Here is a 22,832-nt window from a genome sequence, read left to right on the forward strand (position 1 = left end):
TTCTCGTTATAGTTCATTCTTAGTATCGTTGGCTTTCCGTAACAATAATCGAATTAGACACAGTTTCATCTTGTCTATTGAAACCACCCGTGCAGGTTTCTTGCGCGCCCGGCGCCCCTGCAGGTTTCTTGCTCGCCCGGCGCCCCTGCAAATTTGCCTGCGCGCCCGCCCCTGCAAGTTTTCCTGCACTGCAAGTTCATCTATCTCGAAACGGAGTTGCGCCGATGCGCGTTATAGCACGTCGTCGACGCGTCATACGACGAGTGCGCGCGCCAGCTCGACAACGACTCATCAATAGCCACCGCACGCTCAAAAGCAGTCATCGCCTTTCATTTTTCTCGGATAAACTGAAACAACTCAGCGAACTCGTCTCGACGAAGAACTATAACAAATTACAAAGCGACAATCGTCAACGATTCTCTAAAAAGGTAAGACGCAATTAAGTATACGCTGAAAATTGTATCGTTCATCATAAAACAACGTGGTTCAACCGATTTACTTTTTAGTTTAAATCTATAGAATTTTTAGTAATGAAAAACATTTTCAGTCTTAACTATCGTCGTCATACGACGGAATACAGCTAGCAGGAAATGTTCTTAGATTTGCGATTTTAATCTATAAATCGATATATTTTTTTGCTAAAATATTTGTCGATTTTGATTTCAAAGAAATAGAAAAAAACTGAATGTAGAAAACATAGCGTTTTATACTCGTTTCAAATAAGATTTATTTTCATTGATTCACCGCATTGGTAAGCTTCGGTAACAATTCCATTCTTTTGTCAAAATATCCCCCGAAGGCTTCGCTAATCAAAGTACAACATGTAGAAACATCTAAAATAATTCCTCGACCTCGGATAGAAATGCGCAATCTTTGAGGTCGGATCGCTATCAGGATCCAGTTCAAACGTTATTGTGAGTTACTCTGAGATGAATAAGTTCATTTTCGATGAGTTACCTCTTGAGTCGAATCGGGTGATTTTAAAGTTATAACGAATTCTATGCTGTGTAAGTCAGCGAGAGAGTTAAATCTTGGGCCCGGTTTTATTGGCTAGATGTCATAGTAATCTTTATAGGGTAAATCCTCACCCAGACCAACTTCTGCAGTGTTGTGAGTTAGAATTTGACTAATAGAAAATTGACTATAATCTAAACTATAATCTTAACTGAATGTTAACTCCAGGTGATATGACCGGGAACTGGATCCCAGGGTTCATGTCTTACGAAAAAGTTTAAGCCATATCTTCGGTTTGATTGCTCAAATTGTTAATTCATGTTTCCAACGAGTGCAAAAATTAAAACTAAAACCGTTTTAAGCTTGAACATTATCGTGATTATCGGGACCCACAGTGTTATTTTAATGTAACCGCCATAGTTTTAATGAGAAACAAAAAAATTGACGAATTTAGAAAATGTTCTCGGGGATTATTTTTTACCCCGCGTATTTCTAGAACTCGGCGCAGTAGAGATCGACCGAGAATCGATGATCATTCCCAGCTATGACGTACGCGCACGACTTCGCCATTTTTCGGCATATTCGCGCGTTCGATAGCAAAACAACGTTTGGTCATTTACGAATAACGTGTTCTTTCGAGAGAGATCGAACCGCGTCGAAAATCCCGTCCGATATATATTATAAATAGCGACCGCCTGTTGAAGAATTGATATTTCGCCGAGTGCATTTTACGACTCGCGTTTCGGCCTATGACGAGTTGAACGAAAAATTCCCATTTTCGTCAATAAGATTTCGCGCGCGCGCGCTCGCACGACGCCACTTCGCGATCGAAAGAGCCGACAATAATCGGCGAAATCCTGAGAAAAACATCAACGGTTTTACGAACGTTCTCCGCCACGACAGCAGCCGCCGGCTTAAATAGAGTTTTAATTAAAAGCCAGAAAATTCTTCTAGCCGCTTTCGAAAGTACCCAAACTCGTGCAGATTAGAAATATCTACATCAAAAGACAAAAGCGCTGGTGGAATTTCCAGTGAATTATTGTGTTTTTTCCCCGATGAGACGTTCGAAGCTGTCGATGAATCCTACATTATTCCTTTTGTTTCTGCGTGAAAAAAAACATTACTTTCGATGTTTTATAGAAGAAAAAAAAGATTCTTTATCCCGAACATTTTCAATCATTTTCCATCGCGATTCGAATCAGGAACGGGCAAAAAAAAATCTCGATCGCGTTTTCTCAGTCGAATCGAGATCTCTGCGACGATCGCTACATATTTCTAGTTATTTCTGTATAATTCACGCCGGATTAAGCTCGCGAGGAATTCGGTAAAATGATTATGGATGTCTGCGCGCGAAGCCCATACTTTAAACTTTCCCCCTTGAGTCTAACGCGCACACGGCACAATGTTCGTTTCATCAAAACAAAAAAACACGTTTTTCACAAACGAATATTTCAATTTGAATATTTCAACGCACACGGTATGACGATGTTGTGCGCTGGGCTTTATTCGTATTCACGTATATAGTTACTGTCATTCTGTAGAGATGCTAATCGTCAAAATGATAATCAGCGATGGAATTTCATCTAATATCGTCGAGGCAAAGTTAACATTTTTGTGGAAAAACGGCTCATCAAAAGTGGGAACAGAACCGATAACTCTTTCTCCTTATCTGGGCAGTATCGCCTAGAATATTCCTTCTACTCAGAAAATTTGTCGATCTTCAAAAAGGGAATTGTCCTTCTCGTTATAATTCGGTTGATTTATTCTCTATTTGATGTACGCTCATTTCTAGGCGTATCCAAAATATTGTTCGCAATATTTGCATTTATGATTGTTACACAACTCTTTGCAATACGTATTAGATTGATCGTCTAATTGAATTCGCGATTCTAGCAAATTCTCTATCGATCGTTGGTTTTCTTCGCGCGTAAAAGAATCAACGTTAGGTTCAACGGCGTCGATCTTGAAATAGAGACGTTTTTGTCCATTTTATTTTAATTCGATCGATTAGATTTGCTAAAAAGCCGACCACGCCTGCCGGAAATGAACGAAAAAGAGGGTTTGATTTTGAAATCAGAAATCGAAGATACATATACAGATACAGTTGTGTGATCGGCGATCGAATTTACGGATTTTTGTGTCTAAATCAAAGCGATAATACATCATTGGAAATTTCGGTCCCAACCAGACAACCAGCCCGAACCGACAAGAACTACTGTTAAGACAGTCTCCGCTGGGCCGTAGATTGCCGCGCGAACTGTGTCAGGGCGAAATAACCTGTCCAATATACCATTCCGTCGACATTATTTCGAACAAGCGCCGTGCATCATCCGGCATACTGATAACTACATCCGTGTCTAATAAATTGGTTAATAATATATAAAACCGACCGAAGACAATATCTGGGAATTACTTCATCAACGGGCCCGGGTTTCACCGTCGGTTCGTAAATTTGTTATCACGCAAGTCGTCGACGTCGTCGATCGTCTGCGCGCGTCGTGGCGTATATGTATTTGACGAAGCGTCGATTGCAATTTTCGCGCCAAACCGCCGCGAGCGCTTCGACACCGGCGTATATAATACGAAAACTAACGCCACAGCAGCAGCGGCGGCGGTGGCGGTGCATCGCGATGAATAAAATATATCCGCAGATTATTTTTGGTCATAAAACTTGGATTAACTAATCAATCCCGGCGTGATGGTCGCGCCTCGACTTGCGAACACCGATGGCGTTTTGTGCAGAGACGACGCGCGTTCGTAACAACAATTAGTTATATTATACCGCGCACACCGCGCACACCGCGCACAGCGTAGAATATTTCCATTGAATTTCATCAAACGATCCGAATTTCAGGAAATTTTCCAATTTATTCAATCGGAAGTTGATGAAATAGCGGTCGCTTTTCAATCAGACTCGCTTTTCAAACCGAGTTCTATAACGCCGCGGTAATAGCGGTAGTTAAACCGTCGAAGAAGCTTTTGAAATCAATCAGTGTTGAGATCGTCTCTTCGTTCGCTATTGTTTATAAGTGGCCGAACGGCGTGACAACTTCGACGAAAAAGGCACACGCAGTTTTCAAACAAACAGTAAATTCGAGCGCTAGCGCGCGCACGGCACGAAATGAACGCGAACGTTTCGTTTCTCCGGCCTGTTTTGCTAGCGCGTGCGCAGCTACGAAACAAGAAACGCGGTTTCGATCACCGTGTGCGATGTAAACAAGGAAACTTTTGGTCAGTGCTGTTGCGAAAGTTGGTTAAAGTCAACTATCCACTGGTAAATATATAATAGTTTTCGCCATGTATATATGCAGAATGAATAATATATAATTACGAACAGGTTGCATACATAGGCGGCTGGATGCTTGGAAAGCTAATAAAGGCTGTGTCCCGTAGGGATCCAAGCACCAAGATAACTCTAAAGCCAAACGCACACGACGCATGGAAACAGGCTTTAAAGGGTTGCGCTGTGTCGTGCGCGTTTGCGAGAAACATTATTTCGGGAACAATGATTCCGAGATAAAACATGCTTCTTTCCGTGCTTCCGTGTTCCCATGCGTCGTGTGCGTTGGGCATAACCAACTTTCGAGCTGAACACCTTTATACGTTTACCCCGGAATCACCCACCTATGATTACGTAATCTTAGTTCCGTACACTTTCGATTTAGCGCGTCCTCTGTGAAATCAATATCCAGCGAAATACTCATAACTAGAATACACGAAAAACTCATAAAACAAACTGATCTACTTTTGCGCGAGCATCGGCTGTGCGGTAATAACACCGATATTCGGCGTGGCTTCCCGGAGTCTGATAAATCAACGCGTGTAACTAAATATCGTCGGCTATATTACGACTGAACTCGACGGACGGATAGCTCGGTATGTCACCGGCAATCATAGCTTGATCAGCATATAATGAAAATGTTTGAACGGAAGAAGAAACGTTCGCCGCGGTATAAGATTCATCCGAACCACGACTCGACGGCGCGATTGCTATTACGTTTCATATAACGACGACGGGAAAATAGGTAAAAAGTTTCTCCAAATCGGAAAAAGGACCACGCATCGCGCGATATCCGACGCCCGTCACCGAAAATAAACTAACAACCACCGCACGTTAGATACGCGCAATTTGCTAATGATTAATGATGAAAATGCGGCCCTAGTGTTTTCGAATGTCGGTTCGGTCGCCTGGCAGCCATATTCAATCGACCGCCGAAACCGGCGCAATCTCATCTCCTCGGCAAATAGGCCCAATTATACGCGAAACAATCTCGACGAAAGCCTTTTCGGGATAATTTGACGAGAATTGAAACCGATTCCGAGTGGCTGGAATTATATTCTTGACGCGCGGAAACCCGTCTAATACACAATGGCGCCTCGACGAATTTCAATGCCGCCATTGTTCGCGTCGCGGAAATCTTACCGAGAGTCTTGACGCAACGAAAATGATGAAAATTTGATACGTCATTACTAACGCGCACCTAGCGGCTATTTCTGTATCAACATTTTTTGAATGCTATATAGCTAATGTTTTTTTCTGGTTATTGATAGTGTTTAACTGTCTGTTTGCCGAACGCCTCGGGGCTCGCGTATCTTTTTGAATGGATATTTTCGTAAAGCTCTTCGGTGATGTTTTTGTCTGTCTTTCAAAATGTACTATCCGTTAAAAACATCGTTCTTGCGCGAATATCCGCGCTCGCAGATAATGGCATATTTTCGGTAAGAAAACGCGCCTTGAAGCGTATCATGTGCAGAAGGCTTTGAAATATATATTTCTTACGCGTTTCTTATTTGATGAATTGATCGTTTAGAGATCAATTCATGATATATATTCATATATATATATATACGTCGACAAGACAACAGAAATAGCAGAAAGACAATCGACGACAACGAAACATTATCGACAAACAATGATACGATCATAAGTGTAGAGCTTGGAAATGGTTGATTTGGTTAGCGAATGATACCGATCTATAATCCGTGTTTGATCCGTACCTCTCTTCTATTGAGTTATCTAGAAAAAGTTATTCTTGCATCACCGCGCACATGGCGGTATCATAGGATGGATTGCATAGGCGGTAGCTTTTTGATCTAAAAAAAAATTAGCGATTGACCCTGTCATCTAACTATTTGGTAGATTTTTGTTTTGATTTGGTATCCCTTACAAACCAAGCGCACCTGCCGGGAGCGAAACAGGGGGTTTGATTTCGAAATCGGAAATCGAAGTACAGATAAAGTTGTGTGATCGACGGTCGAAATTACAGCATTTTCTGTTAAAATCTGAGTACATAATTTGAGATTTTGGTTCCGGTTCATTCACACAATCTTCCAACCAGCCTGAATCGACAAGTGTCAAATTCCTTCTAAGAAAAACGACGGCCCCGATCCAACCAAATAGAGGGCTGTACGTTGTTTTAAACAATAAAGCTTAACAACATGAATTTTATCACACAATAACAGTCACACATTACCACGAAAATACAAAACCGATACTTTTACATCTTACGGAGTTCCATCGCTACTACAATGATAAAACATACACAGATCGAAAAAATGAAATACACAAAAAAGAACTCCCGTGTGTTATCACGCCATTATCGGTTTTTTCTCAACAGGTGTCGCCACCAGCCGATATCGGAAATAATATATATATATATGATACATGACAATACGCGACGGTATATTAGCTTAAAAAGACGAGGTTTAACGCACGTGTTTAGCCAAGCTGGACCCAGTTAAGACAAATCTTGGGTTGTAAGATTGGATATTGAACAAAGATTGTTCGTCTTAAATCTAAGCCATGTCTGTCCAACTTGCCTCCGGATTTATTAGGTTAATACTGCTATGCAAGGCCGGTCCTTTGATTATAAGCTTTTGTGATGTATGCGATACTAGCTGTGTTCGCATAAAGCAAAAATATCACGGGACAAACATAATCCGTTTAGCCTCGGACCATCCGTCTAAATAAGTAATGACAATACAATCCAATAGATTGAATCTAATAGTATATGACAAGTAAAACAGAGTCGCGTTACAGCACCAACTTAACAACAGGATTACTGTATTTATCACTGAGACTGATACCTCACAAATTACGGACAGAATTTCGTGACGAGTGTTGATTTATATAATTGGATATTGAACGATAAGGACTCCGCAGTCGATTGTGGCAATTGAGGATTCCGCTTGTGGCAAGTGATGATCCACCAGGTGGCGACAATATCGAAAATCGCGCAAAGATGGCGGATTTATTTCTTCCCGGATTCAACAGAAAGAATCTATCCATGATTTCTCATATTCTATATGGACGGTAGATAAAATCTGCGCCTTATATGAACTCTAAAGGTCAATCCGAGTTCAACTTGAGACTAGATTTGCCTAAATTTTCTGTACGAATTTCATTGAAATGAACTTAGTTCTGATCAATATTGGAGAAGGAATTAGGAATTGATTTACACTCCAACAATTTCCATGGTATATGGAGGAAAACTATGAAAAATATATACGATATTTACAAAACAGAAAATAATATATCATCAACATTAAATATATACAATTTGTACAATGTATTAACTATTGGAGGGACCTATATACATCTAAGCCTATTTTGATGAATTTAGCAAACTGGGTTGTTGGATTCTTTTTGAATATCAAGGTTACCAAAAGTGTTCAAATTCCGATGGTTTTCGTGGATTTCAAGAATATTGTCCTATTGTTGTGCGCGCCATCTGGTGGGATGAAGCACGGAGCCCTCCTCATTGCGGTAGAAACCGACTGCGGTCGAAGAGGCCGAGATGATGCATCCGGGCATAATCACCTCTCCAAGTCAATGCGGCTTCCGTTTAATTATGTATCATATAACACTACAACCGATCGTTTAATTAAAGTCACGTCGGGTTTCAATATTCAATGTTTCTGGCGCGATACAGATACTAAACACAGGTATCATCGTTTGTCATTCGGGCGGTGGATGCGCGTTCGGAGCCGAGAGAGAGAGAGAATGTCTAATAGTATAGCCGCTGTCTAAACGACTCGGCCGCGTTAACGACTGTTCGGACCGCGAGCGCTACGGCCATTATCGTTCATCATTTTTCTTTTTTTTGAAAAACAAAGATATTACACGCCGGACGCGGCTGTTAAGTATATCGGCGATGTCGAGTGCCGACGGCGCTCTGTCAGTCAGTCATGAAAGAATTAGTATTCTCGTTATGTGTTTTGAAGAAAGAAAATATTATATGATGAATCGATGAAAAATCGGCGAAAAAACCCAAAGAATATAACCATTGCTGAAACAAACGTCATTTCTGAAGACGACTATCAGAATATAGTCGAAACGTTGAATGAACTATCAGCTCAAGGAAACATTTCCGACGTCCTTTTTCGTGATGATTTAGTGTGAGGATTTCCTTTATTCATATCTTTCTTTTATTGCCGTGTCATCGACGTCAAGACGTTTACACATACTCTCAATGATACAAACCCCCGGAGAAACTTCCGTCGAATACACGGTATATTCGTAAGGGAAGCAAAAGTGCGAAATCACGTACAAAATAAACCATGATTAGAACTAACTTTTATTGTCGAATCCTCCCTACAGAGGATTTATTCGATGAAATAGTAATGCTTTAAATGAACACCCAGCGACGAATTGTATTTACAACCAGCTTACGATCGCGTATATAGTCTTCTATATACAATCCCGACGGTATTCAACCTATACCCTTCGTTTATACGGCTGTTATTCTAAGCATATCGTGATATATATCGAATAGGTTTCAGCTCGCGCGCGGACGTGACCGTTTGGAGTTTCGCCGCCGACGTTAACGAGATGACACTACACGACGGAAACGATGATTTGGTCGGTACCTGTTAAATGTCGTTCGTCAGATGCTGTACGAGTCTCGCGGGACCGGACATACCGGTGTCTAAATAGTGGCTGTGACGCGTAGATAGTCAAACGCGGACAATACGCCTATAATGTCAGTTAATTACCTGCGTATATCATCGCCGTATAGACGGTTCCTTGTATCAGTTCATATCACAAGCACGCGCGAATATTAGTTTTTCTTTAGCAGCAAATCACGTTGCTATATTCGCTTTGTATCGAACCGATACTGCCGCTGCTGCTGCTGCTGCTGCTGCTGCGGGTCCAGGGTGTCGTCTCGTAGGTCTTGTAAGAGACCCTAAATTGTTTTCGATTGCCCTTTCTGATTGAACTATTTGTCTTTTTACTGCCTTTATCATATCTGATAAACTTCTCATGCATATGTTGATGGGATAAGGAAATGTTTGTTACTTGTAGTAGCTATAAAATGCATCGAATAATCCATCCACAAGTTTTCAAAGGCGACGCCCTTATTGCTAATACGACTCCAATGATATCAGGTAAACTAACCTGAAAGTTTATTGAGGCCCTGGAAAATAACGCACAAAACGCCAATGTTGATGACGTAGTGCACATCGACTCACGCACAACCCCTTAAAAAATAACGCATGCTATAAGGTATCAATGTATATAATCATTATTGTAACGATTTCTACGGGCGTCAAAAAAACCGTTAAAATGTGTCGTAAGACCTTCCAAACAAGGCCTTGGATCCACCCGTGATATTGGCGTAGCTGGTGGCGAGTCTTAAAAAGGTGGTAAACGGTTCAGAACGTCCGATGCAATCACGAAATCATCAGTTACATCATCCACAGGTGACGCGAGTACCGCTCGAATGGCTCGCTCATTGAATACTAGCACAGCAACTCGGCGGTCGCAAATACGCTGAGTATACGGCGCAAAAAAGAACGTTCTACTATTGTAAAGATCATTCATCGGTTAATCCCATTTCAGCCTTTTGACCGGGACTAGAACAACAAATTTAGAACGCCGCCATTCTCAGAACCTTAAGCTTTGATTCTAGATACGGCGACGGCGTCGCTGGTCCGTTCATTCGTATGAGATCCGACGCAAACGTGGAACAACGACTTCAAAAAACAGACCGGCATGTTTTATTCATGAGAGGTTTCGTTTGAAGGCCGGTGTATGGGGTCGTCGAGCGGTATTCTAATTCATGCTAATTTCTCCAGTTTTAGGCAAACATATCACTATACTGCATTTTAATCCCCGTAGATCTTTCGTACGCGTGACCGGTCGATGACTGTTGAAACAGTTCAGTAGATATAAACTCAGATACTTCGATACATTGTTAATAATAACAATAATAATAATGATTATCATTATTATTATTGCCATTATGATAATAATGATAATAATAACATTTATCCTTATACCATTCTCCACAGCTTATTAGAGCAGTTTAAATGAAACATATAATAAAAGAAGTCCCACGATTCGAAAATATTAAATGATATAATTTATTAAAACGAAACCAATAAAAACCTAATTTTCTAATGAGTTAAAACACTTTACTAAACGCGCACGTTTTCGGGATCACGAGGGGATATGTTCGTGTTTAATAAACTGTTTTTACTCATTAGAAAATTACGTTTTTATTGTTATCGCTTCTACGGTTATTCTTCGATCATCTACAGTGAACACGGATTAGAAAGTTTCATTCGACTACTATCGTGAAATATGTACATTCTGCTTTAAGTTTCCACGACAGACTTAAATTCGTCGATATCCGCGCGGCAGCTGCGTAAATTAAAAGTTAGATTGTTCCGCATTGACAAACAGGCCCTCAGTCTAACCCACGCTCTTGAGCATTCTCAAAAAAAAAATCGTTAGTCAAGCTTTTTTTACGCTTAGATCTAAAATCATCTGAATTGACATTGACATGTATTCGGTACATTATAAGTAGAATAATGTGCGCTATCGCGAGGAACACTCTGGATTTTCACGAAGACAATTCGTTATTCTACTCGACGATCTGATATTCGATATGTACATACATTCGTTAATTACTTTTTGCACGCAAAATATTCGGACACGTACAATATATCAAATGAAATACGTTTCGTTCCTACTTGAATGTATGTCGTATACGCATGGATTTTTCTATTTTTATCACGATACGGAATTCTTAGCTAAGAAATGTGAACTGTCGGTTTCGATTCGTGGATTTTACTAGGACTAATCGGTCGGCGTATGCGCCCGAGAGCTCAGCGAGCGACCCGGCAAAAGAGCCTCAACGGCCAAAGCCAAAGCCAAATGGATCCCGAGAGTTCAGCGAGCGACCCGGCAAAAGGGTCAACGGCCAAAGCCAACGCCAAATGGATATCAATACTGACCACATTGTGGCACATGATTTGACTGGTCAAGAAATGTGTTCTGAGCACCCATCTCTAAATCTGTTAATCTGTTTTTCGTACTATTTTATCGATGACACGATACATTTTGAGGATTCGAGGAAAATATCAGCATGACGCAAGCCGTGGGTCTGAAGTAGCGATCTGTCAATTCCCGAAATGTACGCTGAAAGATTCGTATTAAATATATACTAAATATATAAACAACTGATACAAACTACAAAACTACCAAAGAAATCTATAAGATTTGCACTCATTAGCAACTCGACTCACTGGCCCGTCAACTAATATTTGCGCTACTATTTTACTTTTATTTTTCTACATACACCCGCCCCCTTCCCATCCGCGGGATGATAATACGCTTTTCGTCGTTTGTCTTAAATCCTGTGCCTTCGACGCGAATGGGAACGTTTTTAATGAGCGCGAATCGCTCCCTCTCTCTCTCTCGCGCGCGCCGCTTCAAAGTGGTCGTCGAATCTACTTCAGATGTAAAGATAAGAGCCGGTGAACCGTTTGAAATCGGGTTTACAGTCAACACACTCAATTAGGCCTTGTTATCGTTTCGCTAGTCGCGTACCGGGTTAAAAGAACGAAAAAGCAATCGTTCGACGTCGAACATCAAACGACTCTAATTCTAACGACGTTTTTGCGGATTCTATCAATGGCGATCAGTTATTCGTGTATTTATGCATCTACGATACGAATATTAGAGGTCAATTCGTGCCTCCGTTGTATTGTCTCTCGCGATATGATGTAAGATTGCCTTGATTATACCGAAACACGATTTGCGCCGACAACGGTTTCACAATTAATTAGACAACGATTTTGCCGTGTGCACTATGATACGTCGTCCAGTGCCGACATACGTCACCGTGATTTCCAGCGCCGGAAACCGGACACTACTATTATTAATTCGGCCATTTTGTTTTCCAATATGGCGGACGCGCCATTTATATGATAACAACAGACATTATTGTTTTGCTTCCCAATTTGATCCCGGTCGTCGGGTGATGCGTTTTGATCATCGCGAAAGCCTGCGTCGCATATTGAACAGCGGTAAATTGCATTTATGTTTCGGCGGCATTATATATACATTAAGTTTTCTCTCGATTTTGTTTGTACACGCAACGCAGACTTCGGACGAAAAGGCATTGGAGACGTATTGAAAAAAATACCGCACTGAGAACGAAAGATAAGAGTCTGAAGTGTTTCTTCGAGCTTGTTTAGTTTAATTTAAGTTTCGATGCTTATAGTCATATTCACAGGAATTGTGACAAAATTTTGGGAGGCAGTCCATGGAGGGGTTGGGGGGGGGCAGTTGCTCAACAGATAGCTGAAGTTGACCAGGATGGTTGAAATTTGGGTATAAGTTAACGACATCTATATAGACGACATGTCTTAATCACTGTATTCTCAACGTTTTTTCTTAATTTTCTTAAGTAGTTTATATTAGTATATCTAGATGATGCTACACTAGTTAAACGAGAAAGATGAAGTCCGGAATGTTTCCTTCACGCTAAGGATTCATTGATTCGACGTTTTCCTGCGAGTTATCCTGAAGAAAACTATTGGACTATAGTCGAGACGTTAAACCAATGAATATTGAGCTTAATCTCGGTCCGTTTTAGCCGAATCTTGCCCGCCACAACAAAGGGACTAATCAAGCAAAAAGATGTGATACAAACTCGGGGTAACATTTACAGAATAAAACGACACTTAAAAACTAAAAGATTCACAGTCTTCGCGCTTTTCAAACTACTTTTCACTCCTATCGTAAGGACTTGATTACCGCTGACACGAACAGAGTTTTATCAACGGTTAGCCTTCGTCTTTTTTAGTCGAAGTTCATTCACGGCAGTCGGTGTTTTCAGGTACGAAAACATCACTCAGTCGACGCGCAGCGCACAACAAACACGTCGAGAAAAATAATCTGACGGAAGAGAGAGAGAGAGAGAGAAAAATTGACTGTTATTTTCCTACTCTAGGTTCGAGCTTAATTGTTCGTTCGCCGATGTTTTTCGTTCATCGGGAGGTGACAAAGTGATCTAAATTATCTTCGAGCACGCGAGGTTTATAAAAAGGTTGTACACGTCGTCGCGGTCGGTTCGGTTCGGTTAGGATCAAGGGAAAGACGTTTCGTGCGAGAGCGCGACTGCCTTTCAAGTGTATAGCTGCCTGATCGAACGAAGACCTGATTCGACGAGGCATCACGTAGCATACTACGACCAGTCCACGTCATACTGAATCAGTTACTGGTACGGTACGCTAAACGTTGGCCTAACCACAAAAGGACTTTATTCATGGCACAGCAACCGATTTCGTAGATGGAACTTTGATTGCACAGTTGAAAATGTATTCATTTACCAATACGTGACCCTATATACAGTGCCTTAACTGAAAACCTATTGGAACTATAGATTTCCGAAGCCTGAACTTAGTAATTACATCAGAACTATACACATTTAAAGAAAAATAAAAAGGAAATTAATTCTATCGGGAACTAAAAGCAAAAGAGAGCGAAAAAATCGTTATAAAGGGGACATCGAGGGACCGCCACAATACGGCGCCTAAAAACTGAGAAACTTTATCAAAAAACACAACGTTTCGGACTCCCTTTAAAGACGATCATCGTCAGATGTTAAGAAATAAACGAGGAATATGAACTTAATGAACTTACTGAAAACACGCCGGGATTCATTTCACGATTGAGGGGGGTGAATGTTTCGGAGATCTGATGTACCGGAGTTCGATAACCGGATATCCGAAATGTTCCTAAACGACAGGAATGCGAGCACTATCTAACTATGTGCTTAAACGCGCATAAAGCAGTTTACACTCGGCGTCCATCGTCTGAAAGCGATTAGACAAAATGACTTTCCTCGGCGAATTCAGCTCGGGAGGAATATTATTATCGCAAGGTTAGTCGTCGATACTGATCCCTAATAGCTCGTGTCGTTTATCAAAGACAAACCTCTCATCGCGTGCTTCATCTCCAGATTTCATAAATCCTTACCATAAATCTGCGCATAATGGAATTATTATCGAATAGTCGAATTATACTGATTGATCATATCAAATTCAACTTGATTTTCGTACGATTTTCATGTCTGAGATCGTTAGGATACAATAAAATCTATAGCCTATAGTTAGATAGGTATATAGCCTATATAGTCATAAAGACATTATGTAGTTATCATTACACACTTGTTAAAACTTGGCCACAATGGAGCAGCAGATTCAGCAGCGAATTCATAACATGAAAATCGAAAATATTATCAGGTTCCTTGTTAACAACCGTAAAGTCTCGGAAGAACCCCAATCCATACATTCTACATTGCCGAAGAACCTTAAAACTCCACCGGGAACCCCCGAGGATCTTCGAGGAAGCCCCGAAGAACCCGGTGTTCTAAGAGTGCTGGTGGATAATGCATTTTATGACTATCGAATGGTTTGGGATTTTTTCACCTTACAGAGCACGGATCTCATTTTACAGGCGCGCTGTTGATTCTACAAATTGGTTACGTATTTTCTTGCACAGCTAGACACTAAGTTGCGCGATCTTACGCATATTGGCCTGCTGAAGATGGTTTGTTTTTTTTTTCGTGCGTAATTTCCTCATATCGAGAAATTGGGGTTACGGCTATTTCTTTTTTCTACCGCGGAAACGGTGCAAAATTACCAAACAACCGCTTTCCGAGAAAAATCTTTTTCTTCACGCGTGTTTCACGGAGAATTGGTGTATTATGACTGTTCACGAGATGGTGTATTATGACTGTTCGCTCCTGTTGAATGGGCGACGGCGAGCCGTTCATAAGTGTCACCTCGTACAAACAAGCAAGATGCGGGGTCTCTAAAGAGATTCCGAAACGTTGCGTTCTCTGATTTTAATTTTTGATGAATTAATTCTATACTTTTAGCCTTTTATATCTGTATAAATAGTGGGTCTGGTAAATAATCGCTAAAGGGTTTAAATTGAGGCAAATCTCTATTTTCCGCGTCTGTGTAAACGGGCTATTCTACTATAGAATCAGCCTATCATAAAGCGTACAAGACTCAATTCCCAAGAATTGCTATAATCTTAGAAGAAATGTCATTGAACATCATTTTTCACCACTTCGTGATAAAGAGATCTTTGTGATAGAGGTGGAACAATGACTAATATTGATATTTATCAGTTTGCTGAAACACTTTAGCCTTCGATTCGCCAGTTAATGCTTCCTTAATTCTTAAAAAACTACTATGAATCCTATACCTCGAGGGAGATAAGGGAGATAGTTTACTGTAGAGACCCGAAAGAAATTGAAAAACATTGAAAAACATGGCCCGGCATCAACACCTCGAAAGTAGAAAATTTTATATCCGCCGGATTTTTATATAGCGCTAAATCCAGCTTCTAAAATCCGCGCAGAGCGCTTTACCTAAGAGCCTCATTAAAGAGAAAACGTTTAAGTTGCCTATACTGAAGATCTTCAGAGATTTTATTGACCGGAGAACTCCAGGAAACGGATTCCACATTGATGGAAAAAGCCCAGAACCGAAACACCTTCTCCTGTATCTATAGCGACTGCTATTGAGGTTAAAAGCAGAAGAACGGAGTGTAAGTCCTCGGGAAAAAAATATGCAGATACGGACTGACTCTACAACGAAATTCCGTGATATAAGTATAAACGACTCTAGTCTACACGTCCTCGGTGTAAAGTTCACTCGCTAATTACCGAGTTCGTGCGTATGACAATGGACGGTGTTGATTGTCTGTCCAAATGAACAATAGTTGCGACCGATGATAGAGGAATCTATAACGTCGCCGATATATACATTCGTGTTCGTGAATATACGCGCTCAAATAGCCTCGGAGACAGTTCATTTTGATTACTGATCCGTTATTATGCGTGTCTCTGTGATCGAATATTTACAGGACGCTACAGAAACGTAAAAATCGAGATAAGACGATGTCTGTTCTATGACATAAACCCTGTTGAAGGTGGATTCTACTTTGTCATTGTATGTCCCGCTTATCAGGACTTTAAAAAAAACCTTTTAGATGCAGTTAAACTGTTGGACCATCTGTCAGATCTACTATCGCAATGTCGAATTTTCAAAATTACTAATTTGCTAAATTTCTCATGAAAGCTTCCGGACAATGAGGAATTCACTTTTACTACTTACATGAAATACTGTAAATTTTTTATTTCAGAATTCTATGAAAATAGCTGTGGTTGGAAAACCTATACCAACTAATTTCCGATTTGCGTATAGAATGACTTGTAAGTCCACCTTTGGGCCGGGTGCAGGTTATGGTAATGGACACACTTTATAATATATATATATATATATATATATATATATATATATATATATATATATATATATATATATATATATATATATATATATCTATATTGCACATGTCAGTACAATGAGAAGATGAATTAAAAATGAAAAGTTTTCGATTATCATAATACCCCTCAAAACCTCGTTTCGCCTTAATCCAATCGCGGCGGCCTCTTATTCCATATACAAACGTAATTTAGACCTCCTTGTAGCCGAGACTATTCTGTTTATAATTTCATAATTAATGCGCATCTTTTCGTCGTCGAAGTCTGGCGGGTGTATTTTTGCGAGCATAATTAATTAGGGGATTATAGCATTAGCCGGTACACCTGACGCTCGCAGCCGACCCTTAATCCGCGCTAATCCAACTTCTGTCGGCTATCTGTAATAAAAGGGCAATCACAGCGGTTAATAGATTCAATACGGTACAAACAGCGCGACTGATGAATTTTATATTAATGTGAAGAGGTGTGTAGGTGTGAAGATTCGCGTCTCGGTGCGTCGCTTCACTGAAATAAATACCTCACGTTCGCGACCTATAAACGGCGTGAAAATAAAGAGAATCCCACAATGACAATGGAAAACCATAAGTCCGAAAAAATATTTTCTAGAGCCAGTAGTTTGTTCGACGTTTCGACTATATTCTAATAACTCAGTATTCCTGGAGATGGCTATTAGAATAAAGTCAAAACGCCGAATAAACTACTGGCTCTAGAATATATTTTCGGACTTTCATTATGATTGTGGGATTCTTGTTATTCTATCCTCACAACACGGATATAGTGTTTTATCAATGGTGATATATACGGCGTGATTTGATCGGATCGTATGTCGGTCACCGCCCGATCAAATCGTGGCGTAGGTGGCGAACGTGAAGTGTCACTCTGAAAAAATCCCTGGGCCCAGTTCAACAGTTGTGAGTTAGAGTTTACTCCGAGTTAAAGTTGGTTCGTTTTCAATGAGTCAAATCTTAACTCAGAACACTGCGGACCCTGCTGTAGACCGCAGTCGTCAACGTAACGATATATATGATATACCGGAAAAAATGAGACCTGCCTAAACTCGAAACTTATCATTGCAAAGACATTCACAAAGACACGTATAGTGAATCAGCCCTTATTATGTAAACTTTCGAAATTCAAGTTGTCGGAAAAGGTTTGAGATCTCGTGTAAGATTGGCTTCTAAAGATTGTCTCAGTGTATTAGTAATTATTACAAAGATCTCTAACTTCACGTTTGGTATAGAAGAAGAATACCTTATCGAAGTAACGCGTCAGCTGCGAATAATTATAAACCGAGTTATTTCAGAACTGAAACGTAATCTCTTGAAGGAAATGAAAAGGCGAGCCGTTGTCCGGATTCTGCACAGTTATACACTGGCACCGATACCGAACCAAGTCGACCTCGACCTTAATTAGTAGTCGCTAATAATGACGTAAATTCACTGATAATCACATTCCGCAAAGTCGCAGCGCGAGAACTGTCTGGACTACGAGTTAATTATCTTAGGACGGGCAATTCGGAAATCAGCCCCGCTGGTTTGTAACGAATTGACGCGCGTCTGACCAAGACATACGTATTCGACCAACGTCTGGGGTATAAATTTCCAATTTTCGATAATAATTATCTATCTATCAATTCGGGAAGTTTGGGCCCTCTTGCATTTCATTCGAAACATCGCTATTTTTAATCCGATACTGCTACACATAAAATGAATTATTTTTACTCGGGCTTTGAAATCATATACCTGGCTCATAAAAAACCCAGGCGCTCTAATCTGTAATACACCGTGGCCAGATGGTACGACGCTATTCCTTTACCGAACTAGGTCTTTTTTAGCAAGAATGCACATCAATAAAAAATGAGTTATTTTTTACTTTTGTCTAGACGGGCTAATATGTTTAATAAAAGAAATTCGATGTTTAGAAATAAGAGGTTTTTTTATTCGTGGTTCAGTTTAAAAAGCTCAAACTAAAATCAAATTCTTGAGTTCATTGAAAATTGGAAGGTTTTTCATTCGCAACTTCATTCACCACGCGTTACCATGATTTATTTTTTCAATTTCTATAACTCATCAGCTAAACGTGCATCTTTGCAGAAAACCCATTATCGCTGCTTTGCAGCCATATCTATTATTATTATTTTTTATTCAACTCTATTCATTTTTAGAGAAACTGAGCATGAAAACTGTATCACGAAATCATGAAATGTCATATATCAATTCACGTAACACTTCCATATACGACAAGAGACTATTACCATTTCAAATCGTCATCATCTTCGATCATTTTTCTTTGAAAGGAAAATGAAAAAAAAACACCATCGAGAAAGCCTATCATATTCTTTGAAAAGATTATTTCTTTTTCTGATAATACGCTATGTAGCGACGGTGCACAAGTGTCATCGTTAAACCTGACGTACGGAGTTAATCGAAATGCGCCTTTTGAATAAATATGGCATTATTCGCCTTAAATAAACCGCCACCAACAACATGGACTTAATCTAGCGAGTCAAGCCGTAATATTGCAATAAAGTGCGTCGGTTTTCGCGTGAATTTCGCCGCATAAATTCGAGCGCTTGTCAATTCGTCTCACGTGTAGGCCGCATCTTTCAAATCTGGCGAATCTTCGCAACATTAAGTGATATTACCGACGACGTGTGCGAAAATTTATCGCTTGTCTTCTGCCGAGCGCGGTGCTCATTTCGTCGATAAAATTGATACGCATTTTATTCAGCTGTCGCAGTAACGGTTGTCTCCGATATTCACCGGGTTTACGGGGTCGCGCCGTAACGGTTTTTTTTCATAAATGTTACGACGCATTTTTTCTTTCGAGGGATTCAACCTAGTGAGATAGGTCTCCTAAATTGTAGAAGAAACCATACGACGTTTTCAACTATATAGTTTTGATAATAGCTAAAAGTACAATTCAGTAGAAAGGTCAATTCGTTTTCCTTCGTGATATTGTGTATTTCTAACTTCAAATAACAGACGCCTGTCTATGGAAACCAGGTAGTCGCATATTCTGGCTTAGACTTAAGACCAGGCTAGGGCCATCTAAGTTCTACAGCTAATTTTAAAACTAGACTATAGTCTTACCACTGAAAACCACTTATTGTGTAGAGTCTTCTATCCAGGTTTTCTTCATACAGATGAATAATTTAGACTTATTTTACTGGACAATATAGCTTAACGTATTGGGAGCTTTCATCTAGTTCTCTCGACTCGTTGGCGAGCAAATCTAGAGAAGTTGATGAAAGCAACGCCAGTAAGCTACGTAAGCTTTGTTATCCAGTAAAAATACGTCTTACTGTGGTTCAACCAGTTTGGACTAAGTACCGACTACGGAACTTGCCCCTGCGGAGCCACCCGAGATAAGATTAGACTTAGAAGTTAAAATTGAACTAATTCTAACTCCGAGTAAACTCCGACCGGCATGTTGAACTGTGGATCCCGAAATCTGATAGTCAATTCACGATCAACTTTTCATTATTGTACGTAATGTATTTTATCTATACCGTGATAGGAGACATCGATAGCAATCAGTCTCGATTTGTAACCACGATCACGCGTCTACCTTGCACTAGAGGTCGGATCGGCCATTAGAATTAATCTCTCCGTCCAAATGTTCCCCAATCCGGACGATAAATACCGTCGGAATAATCGAAATAAAAGTCTATTAAGAATCCGCACCGGATCGCTTCCGTCGCACTAACGCGTATTCAATGCATTGATGAAATTGTCTTCGGCACCCGAGAAACATTCGGAGTCTTCCATCTCACAGAAAAGCCGTACATAATATTGTTAAGTTTTCTAGCTAAATTTCTGCACAGCGTTTTTGTCGCAGAAATTGAAACTGAAAGAAAATTTATCTTCCATAAAATCTAAAATTTCGATTTTCCGATGAAAATTCAATAATTTACTTTAGTTGCTTTGTTCCGATGTCGTCGGGACGTTTTTGTGTATTGTACGGATGGCTCCGAATCGATGATTAACCAATGGTTTATGGCGATTACTTTGGCAGTATTGACCCCACTCGATACGTCGTTATCTGCATCGCAGTCGTCTGATCGGCTACGTGTTACGGGTTCGAATCGCCGCAGGTCGCCCCTTTTAACTCGTCGATTATTCATTTTCATTTTATATACATTATCCACTAATTAATATTCACATCCGTATTCGACAGCATCATATATAATCATAAATGTCTATTAGATATCTTTGTCTTATACCTAACTTCCCGTGCTCGCGCGCACTTCACCCGCCGATGGTCTTTAGTGTGGCGTAATATTTCATTCTAATTCTTGATGAAAAAAAACTCGTTTTCTTGTCTCTCCTAACTAATCGGCCGGTTCATTTTGTAAACTGCAATAAAATTTGTAATCAGTCCAAATTTATAACTAACGCGTCTGTAATGGTTAGTTAGCTTGATCATGATTTTGGGTAGATAGGCGGCCCGGCCGGGTCAACTTTTAAGCTCAGCAAAAACGAGAAACAAGGTATCAATTCTCTGTTAACCTAATCTTTAAATTTTCATACGATGGGTTTTAATCCTATTATCATTTCTCCGCGTCTGAGCGCTGCGCGGGCCATTCTACTACTAAATAGATACGACATCGACGATCCCGTTACAAACCGATCCCAAGACAATACATTCCGAAAACCGAGAATCCTCGTTGATTGAAATTCCGGGACATTTTTTTTAAAAGATGCGGTCGGGAAATTAATGATGTTTATCTGAGCGCGATTCAGTTGGCGTATGATAGCGTCGATTTGAATACCACGTTGTCTCCGTCACGGAGCACATATCACCGCCGCCAGATCCGAACGGCAAACTCTTCCCAAGATCGAGAGTCTTAGATAGGACGTGTTATAAATCAATAATCGGAAATAGACGTGTTCGCTTGTAGAGAGTTTCAACTTGAAAAAAAGAATGGAATCTTAGAATACATTGATTTCGGCACGCGCTTTGAACCGACCATCAATACTATAATAGTTCGCGGTATTTACTTAACGATGTTTACGCGGCGCCCGGTTGACGGGACCCAAATCACTTTCGTAATCATTCTCATCAGCGTTTCCTCGGTACCTAATCTATCATCTTCAATATCTTATTTCTAGTACGTAATTGATTTCAGTTGTAAATCTTAAAGTTGTTATCTTACTGTAAATCCGCTGAGCATTTTGCAATTGAAAATAATGCTATACTGTTGGTCATGAATTGACGAGCCAGCGAATGAAGCTTGGAAAGAGCCCACGAAATGACGATGTGCACTCGATCGATTCTTTACTATAACTGCTTTATTACTACACTAAAAACCCCTACGTAGATATCAGTTAATCTCATGGACGGTGTGAGCGGAAGTTGCGGTCCGAAAAGATGTTGCCGCCGGATCCGGGAGAGTGCCGCTAATCTCTTTGTACTTAAAGCATAATTCACAGCAATGGATTAAGCTTAAGTAATCATCAGTTATTATTTCTTTTCTCTGAAATTTCAACAATATTCTCTTCCGGAAAACGTTTCTTGAATTTCGGTTACAGATTGCAAATTCTAGTCCGTTCCAAAAGCAAGAACGGACCTACGTTTTCGGTCTTTTAGGTCGGTCAAAATTGGAACGGTCTATCATGTAACGGACCAATCTGGGATGGACCTCTCGCTTGAACGCTCGGTCCGTTCCGAAATCGGAACGGGCCGAATTCAGACCGTTCTGAGTAACGTATATCGCGAACGCGGCTTAAAATGTTATTTCGTGCAAACGGCCTCGCATAATTCAAGATACGTTTACAGCGCTGGGACGTACACAGCGTCCATAGGAGATGTACTGTTTGTAAACAGCTCACGCGCGAAACCCATAAAATGATCGTTTAAACGCCGTAAAAATAAAGACTGGAATTGAAATATATCCAGGTCTGTCTCCCACGGCTGGCGTTGCCTGTAACCGGAATTACGATTTACACCGACGTTTTTCAAAAATATCGTCGATGATCTCGACGCTTAAACCGAAATTGTCCGAATTAAATGTTGTATTGCGTAGCGCGGTTGTCAGATGCAGCCGGGGAGCTTGCTGCTGCTGCTGCTGGTGCTGCTATTACAGAGACTGCGCGAGGCCCGCTGTGACTTGACGATCTATCATAGTACCGATACACCGCGCGCATCCGGGGGCTCAGTTAACCGCGCTGAAACTGGCGCTTGAAAATTTAATGCAATTTAATACCGCGAGCGCGGATTCATCGTTATTGCGTCGATCTTTCCGAAAACCACAGATAGAGTTACGTGACATTGACGAAG

At 40.5% G+C, this 22,832-nt stretch overlaps 1 protein-coding gene across 1 annotated transcript in view; it reads left to right on the forward strand.

Annotated features, from left to right (window-relative positions):
• Positions 1-308: 308 nt before the first annotated feature.
• The window catches only part of LOC141912806 (uncharacterized), a 59,209-nt gene continuing 36,685 nt past the window's right edge, over positions 309-22,832 (forward strand). The window contains exon 1 of the mRNA XM_074804207.1: positions 309-428. The gene's annotated coding sequence lies outside the window, so the exon portion shown is untranslated. The remainder of the gene's footprint in view (positions 429-22,832) is intronic.

The sequence above is a fragment of the Tubulanus polymorphus genome, chromosome 11 (genome assembly GCF_964204645.1).
Source record: "Tubulanus polymorphus chromosome 11, tnTubPoly1.2, whole genome shotgun sequence".
Taxonomy (NCBI): domain Eukaryota; kingdom Metazoa; phylum Nemertea; class Palaeonemertea; order Tubulaniformes; family Tubulanidae; genus Tubulanus; species Tubulanus polymorphus.